The sequence below is a fragment of the Phoenix dactylifera genome, unplaced genomic scaffold, assembly GCF_009389715.1.
Source record: "Phoenix dactylifera cultivar Barhee BC4 unplaced genomic scaffold, palm_55x_up_171113_PBpolish2nd_filt_p 000202F, whole genome shotgun sequence".
NCBI classification, from domain to species: Eukaryota; Viridiplantae; Streptophyta; class Magnoliopsida; order Arecales; family Arecaceae; genus Phoenix; species Phoenix dactylifera.
Window position 1 is genome coordinate 617,788 of NW_024067721.1, and position 7,605 is coordinate 625,392.

Below are 7,605 nucleotides of genomic sequence, written 5' to 3' on the forward strand. Positions count from 1 at the left end.
TAGTGGACGAGTTGTAGTCTCGTGAGAATTTTCAGTGAAGATACCCACAAACTTCAATAAATCATTTATCATTATTATTATTATTAATTTTTTTTCTTTTTTTTTAAATCAATTGATCTATGAGGTGAAAATCAAATTCCAAATGCATACTAGTAAGGAAATTAAAATCTAATTTAAGATTCATAAATGATAAGAGTTTCAAAACACACACGGTTTTATTTACTAAGTCAGCCCAAATCCTAGGTCAAGATGCAATTCAAGTTGAAGTTATTAAGTTTCCATTTAGGAAGTTGTAAGACTCATTTATACTGGAGTGCTCGGTAAAATCTGGACCGTACACAAGCTAAGGGTTCGGATCTCCAAAATATTGCTAATACTAGTAGTTTTCAAGGATTGGTCGAAAGGACCTGCTCACTGATTCAAAATCATCTTATCTGCAGGATTTCGAGAGTTGTGGATGTTTACTTTAGTACCTCACGGGCTTTATCTGTAATATTCCAGTTTACTCGAATTTTTACAACGACGACTTTCACACTATTGTCTTTTTCAAGGTCAATACAGAGTTTTTTTATAAAAGATATATAAATTGTGCACTTTTACTCTTGTGGTGATTTCTCCGTATAATGAGCAATCAGTCGATAACTCTCACACCAGTTGGCATAAGGTGTCGGGCATCAAGACTCCCCTACGGACTTATGCTCGGAGTCCTCATCACAAGCCCATTTGACCTTTGACAATAGGTAGCCTTTTTTGATGTTCCTGACTAAATCCATTTTTATTGATGATTTTTTTTCTTTTTTTTCATTTTTTTTTGGATACGATAAATATGATTCATCAGGGTCCAAGTTTGCTACTATACTATCAACATAATATCGAGCTTAGACCTTAGAAGGGTCGGCCAGTGTGTAGTGAAATTCCAAAGTATTAATTAGCTTACAACTCCCTAAGAGAGACTTAATAAAAAGAACTTAAATTTATATTACTTCCGACTAGTCATTAGGCTTTTTAGATTTTATATACCTTGTGTATTTATCATTCTCGCATTCATGTATAGAAATTAGGTTTTTTAAAAATAAAACTTTTTTTATTTAAAATTTTATTATTATAATTATTTTATGAACAAATTTTTTTTTTGAATGAAAATCAAGAAATGAAAATCAAGATGAATACCCCCAAACCTAAACCTAACATTGTCCTCAATGTTAAAAAAAATCTAAGAGAATTGGGTTGCCTCCCAATAAGCGCTAAGTTTATTGTCTTCAGCCAGACACGGTGCATCCTTAATTATTTTGATAAACAGGGTTCGTCAAATTAAGGGATTCGATCAATTGCCCATCGGTAACACAGTCCACATAAGGTTTTAACCTTTGACCATTGACTTTTAAAATATGTCCACTATTGAGGTGTTGGATCTCTACTGCACCATAAGGAAAAACCTTTTTCACTACGAATGGTCCATCTCACCTAGAGCGAAGTTTATCCAGGAAGAGTCGCAACTTTGAATTGAATAGCCAAACCTTTTGACCAGATTCGAAAGACTTACGGTTAATATTTTTATCATGAAAAGCCTTAGTCCTTGCTTTATAAATTTTAGCATTTTCATAAGCCTCATTGCGCAATTCTTCAAGTTCACTTAGTTGGAGTTTTCAGTGAGGACCAGCTACTGCCATATCTAAGTTAAACTTTTTGATAGCCCAGAAAGCTCTATGTTCAAGTTCTACCGGTAAGTGACAAGCTTTTCCAAAAACTAATCAGTAGGGAGACATGCCAATAGGAGTTTTGTAGGCAGTATGATAGGCCCAGAGTGCATCATTTATCCTTTGAGACCAATCTTTCCTATCGGGACGTACCGTTTTTTCTAAGATGTGTTTTAACTCCCTATTGGACACCTCGACTTGTCCACTCGTTTGGGGATGATATGGGGTAGCAGCTTTGTGGGTGATGTTATATTTGCGAGCCAAAGCCTCGAAGGACCGGTTGCAAAAATGAGATCCCCCATCACTGATAATGGCTCGGGGTGTGCCAAAACGACAAAAGATGTTTTCATATAAAAATTTAATCACAACCTTGTGGTCATTAGCTTTAGTGGCGACAGCTTCTACCCATTTTGAAACATAATCAACCCCTACAAGAATATATTCGAAACCAAAGGATGGTGGGAAAGGGCCCATAAAGTCAATACCCTAGACATCAAATATTTCTACAATTAAAATAGGATTGAGAGGCATCATATCTCTACGGGAGATGGTACCCATCCGTTGGCACCGTTCACAAGTTTGGCAAAAGTTATGGGCATCTTTGAAAAGAGTGGGCCCATAAAATCCACTCTGTAAAACTTTTGCTGCAGTTTTTCTACCCCCAAAATGTCCCCCACAAGCTTGTGAATGGCAGAATGAAAGAATACTTTGAAATTCGCATTTGGGGACACATCGACGGATTACTTGATCGGGACAATACTTGAATAGATCGGGATCATCCCAATAATAGAACTTTACTTGTGAAAAGAATCGGTTCTTGTCTTGAGTTGACCAATCATCAGGAATTCGTCCTATGGCAAGGTAATTTACTATGTTTGCAAACCATGGCGTTTTCATTCCTTGTACCCCAAATAATTGTTCATCTGGGAAAGCATCATGTAAGGGTGAGGTATTCTTAGAGGGCTCAAGAAGAATCCTAGATAAGTGGTCTGCTACGATATTTGCAGTTCCTTTCTTGTCACGAATTTCTAGGTCAAATTCTTGTAGTACCATCGAATCAGACGGGGTTTGGTGTCCTTCTTTGCAAGAAGGTGTCGAAGGGCAGCATGATCAGTGAATACGGTAACCTTGGATCCTAAAAGGTAAGATCGAAACTTGTCTAGCGCAAATACTACAGCTAGTAACTCTTTCTCAGTGGTGGTGTAGTTCAATTGTGCATCTGAGAGTGCTTTACTAGCGTAGTAGATGACATGAGGTACTTTATCTAGCTATTGCCCTAAAACTGCCCCAATTGCATAGTCGGATGCATCACATATTAATTCAAATGGAAGGGTCCAAGTAGGGGGCCGTATGATAGGTGCAGTGGTCAATTTCGAGCGAAGATTTTCAAATGCCTCCTCGCATGCTTTATCAAAGACAAAGGGAGTGTCCTTGGCCAGAAGATTGCACAAGGGTTTGGAAATCTTACTGAAATCCTGAATGAAGCGACGGTAGAAACCAGCATGGCCAAGGAATGATCGGATTTGTTTCACAGTTTTGGGTGGAGGGAGATTGGAAATAAGATCGACTTTGGCTTTATCTACTTCAATGCCCCTCTTGGACACGACGTGTCCTAAAACTATGCCTTCTTGAACCATGAAATAGCTCTTTTCCCAACTTAATACTAGGTTGGTCTCCTTACATCTTTTCAAAACTAAGGTCAAATTGTCCAGACAATCGTCAAAGGATAGGTCAAAAACTGAGAAATCATCAATGAACACTTCTAGAAAGTTTTCCACCATATCTGAAAAAATGGCCATCATGCATCGTTGAAAAGTTGCGGGTGCATTGCATAATCCAAAAGGCATCCTCCTATATGCAAATGTCCCAAATGGGCAAGTAAAAGTGGTTTTGTCTTGATCGTCTGGATAAACAGGTACTTGATTATATCCAGAATAACCATCTAAGAAGCAGTAGAAACCTTGACCAGCCAACCGTTCCAAAATTTGATCTATGAAAGGTATAGGAAAATGGTCCTTCCTAGTCATTGAATTAAGTTTCCTATAGTCAATGCACACGCGCCAACCCGTGGTTTGTGCGTGTTTGTATCAATTCTCCTTCCGTATTTTCAACCATAGTGATACCTGATTTTTTTGGCACCACTTGTGTCGGACTTACCCACTTACTATCAGAAATCGGGTAGATGATTCCGGCATCTAGTAATTTCACCACTTCTTTCTTGACTACCTCCTTCATGTTAGGATTGAGTCTTCTTTGCATTTCTCGGGTGGGCTTTACATCTTCGAGGTGAATTCGATGCATGCATATGGAGGGGTCAACCCCTTTCAAATCGGCTACAGACCATCCTATGGCATGTTTATTCTCTTCTAGCACCCTTAAAAGTTTAACTTCCTGTTTCGTAGATAAGTTGGCCGCGATGATTACAGAGAGAGTATCTTCTGGTCCTAGAAAAGCATACTTAAGAGTTGTCGGAAGTGGCTTCAACTCGAGTTTAGGTGGAGAATCAATGGAAAGACAAAGTGGTGCGCTAGCAATGGAGGGAAGAGGTTCAGGTCGGATCTTCCAAGGAAGGGAACTCATGGAAGATTGATTGTCGAGTAAGATGTTGACTTCTTCTATGGCCTTGTCTATGTCAAAGTTGTCAATGTCAAAATGGGCCAAGCATGCCTCTAGGGGGTCATCTGCTAAGATATAGGGAAGGGCTTCCTCTACAAGATCATCCATTTCGTCAATTAGGCAACACTCATCTTCCCTCACATGTTGGTCGGCGGCATGAAACACATTCAACTTAATTTTCATGTTACCAAATGAATATATCCATTGCCCCAGTTCTACAGTTGATACATGCATTGGCTATTGCTAAAAAGGGACGACCAAGGATCACAGGAATTTGTTTTTTTTAGGTTGGGCACATGTTCCATATCAAGGACGATAAAATCTACTGGAAAATAGAATTTGTCTACCTTGACAAGAACATCTTCAATCATCCCTCGTGGTATCTTCACAGATCGATCAGCTAATTGTAAGGACACCGAGGTAGGTGTTAATTCACCTAACCCAAATTTTTCATAGACTGAATAGGGTAGAAGATTCACACTTGCCCCTAGATCTAAAAGTGCTCGGTCGATGGAGTTATTTCCTATGACACAAGAAATAGTGGGAGCACCAGGGTCTTTGAATTTTGGAGGGGTGTTGTGTTGGAGAATGGAACTTACCTGCTCAGTTAGGAGGACCTTTTTAGGCACATGTGTCCTAGATTTCCGCTTTTGGGTGCAAAGGTCTTTGAGAAATTTGGCATAGGAAGGAACTTGTTTGATGGCATCAAGGAGTGGGAGGTTGATTTTAATTTGTTTGAAGACCTCCATCATCTCTTCTAATGAAGTTCCCTTCTTGCCAAAGGGAGAGGGTGCATTAAGTGCTTCAGGGAATGGAGCCTTTGGAATGTGGGTTGTGGCAGATGGTGGACTAGCTGAAGAAGATTTTGGGTTTTCATGTGATACATTCTTCTCTTCTTCTTCACCTTCCTTATTTACCCTCTCCAACCTTATTATCTATTATACGTCCACTCCTTAGGGTAGTCAAAGCATTGGCTTGCTCATGATTTAGTCGAGTCTCTTGAGCCACGTATTGTCCCCTAGGATTACTCATTGGTTGACTTGGAAGCTTACCTTCCTCTCGCTTGTTTAATGCATTAGCTAGTTGACCCATTTGGGATTCTAGCTTAGCAATTGATTGCATGTGAGAGTGCAATAGTTGTGTGTTTGCCTCCAAACCTTGAAGGGCAGTCAACACCTTCTTCTCAAAGGCTGTATTTCTTTGGGTTGGAGGAGGAGGATGCTGAAATTGAGTTGAGGGACGGTAGAGATGAAAATTCTGAGGATTTTAAAAATTTTGGAAGAAGGGTTGGGAGGTATTAGAAGCTTGCTGCCTCCAAGAAAAATTTGGATGATTCCGCCAACCCGGGTTATATGTATTGGAAAATGGGTCATTACCCGGTCTGGGCTGTGTTTGGGCAGCATTGATGTGTTCTTGCACGAGTTCGAGGATTTGGGGTGCTGAGGGGCACTCATAAATAGGACGCGATGGGCTAGAACAGATAGCACACTTGTGCTTGGGAAGAGCTAACGACATGTCCTCCTATTATCAGTTGGTCAATCTTATGGGACAATGCATCTACCTTGCTAGACAGGTCCATAGAATGACTTATTTCACAAATGGCCCCTTTTCTTTGAAAATTCGGGGGTGCTTGACGAGAACATGAAGCATGGTGGAGGGAGTTTTCATTAAGATTTTCAAATAGTTGCCATGCTTCATGCTCATTTCGAAGCATGAAAGTCCCCCCGCATGCAGCATCGATCATCTGACGGTTTCGTTCAGTCAAACCGTCATAAAAACATTGCACTAGCTGCCACTTAGGTATTTGATGATGAGGGCATTTACGGATTAGGTCTCAAAATCTCTCCCAAGTTTCATGAAATTCTTCTCCCTCGGTTTGGGAGAAGCTTGTAATGGCACGTCTAAACTGGTTCGTTCTTCCTATAGGAAAGTATTTTTTAAGGAATTCTTGTTGTATTTGATCCCAAGAACGAATCGAGTTAGCTTCTAAAGAATTTAGCCATTGTTTGGCTCTTTCTTTAAGGGAGAAGGAAAATAATCTAAGTTTCAGAGCATCATCAGTGAAGTTCTGAATCTTGACAGTGGTGCAAATCTCAAGAAATTCATCTAAGTGTTTATATGGGTCTTCGTTGGTGAGCCCATAAAAAGATGGGAGCATTTGGATCACACTAGACTTTATTTCATATTGTACCACTGCTACTTCAGGTAATCGAATGCAAGATGGGGAAGTGTAAATGGTGGGAGTAAAGTACTCCCTCAGGAGTTTGGGTTGTTCTTCAGCCATCTCAGGAGGTGGGGATGATCCTAATATTTTGATCTTAGCTCGAATGTTCATAAGGATTCGTTCTATTTCAGGGTCAAAAGGTAATAGGTTTCGTACTCTAGAACGACTACCTTGCATACACTAGTACTTGATCAATCAAGCATGCAATAAAAGAGAAAAGCATATCAATCCTAGTCTTTATCCTAAAATCACTAGACAGCTCCTAACTGGTTTGAAGAGGGCACCTAAGCCTCCAATCCGGTCTAATGAACCGAGTTGACTAGGTAAGCTCCCAGGTAAGTGGAGGGGTCACGATGCATTCGCAAAGGTCCCACTTAAAACCCACTTGCCTCAAACAGATGAACTGTCTCCCTTATAGGGACAAAGCTTGCCTAGACATCAACTAAGCCACAGAGCAAAATTGGTGCAACTTTCGGTGATCTTCGTCCTATTGAGCTCGAATGTCCCTAGGGGCCAATGTTAATTGATTTTAATTAAAGTGACACTATGTGAGATTGAGTTCACCTAAATTGGGCAAGAGTCCGGTGATGAAATCCGGCTCTTATCTTGTTGGGGTGATTGCTCTTACTAAGTGCAGATTAATTGGTGTATGTGTATCAGGCATGCATTCACACTTTTGCTGAAATTAAAATCAAACAATCACCACAAAATTTCAACCTAATAATAAATTTAAATAAGAAAGGTTTAGAGGTTACCAAAGGAAATTTCTCCAGCAATTTAATTTTTTTTTAGGCAAACCTCTACAGCATTCCCTTTTCCAGCAGTTCTCTTTTTGATCATCCCAGATTTTTTCTTCGATTCCAAATCAAATAAGATCAAAAGAAAATTTAAAAAAAATTAGTAGAAGATAAAAAAGAGATAAGAAAAGTAACAATAACAGAAAATAATTTTTTTATTTTATTTTAGACATATATATGTTTTTTTTAAAAGTTTTTATTTAATTAATTAATTTTTTTTAATGATAGGAAAAATAACTATGCTAGCAATCACCGGCAACGGCGCCAAAAA

The 7,605-nt window shown here is 39.3% G+C and overlaps 1 non-coding gene across 1 annotated transcript; it reads left to right on the plus strand.

The window, feature by feature from the left end:
* The first annotated feature begins 6,115 nt into the window (after positions 1-6,115).
* LOC120105131 lies at positions 6,116-6,221 on the plus strand. Its single transcript, XR_005507514.1, has one exon. It is a non-coding gene; the product is annotated as a small nucleolar RNA R71 (small nucleolar RNA).
* The last annotated feature ends 1,384 nt before the right edge of the window (positions 6,222-7,605 follow it).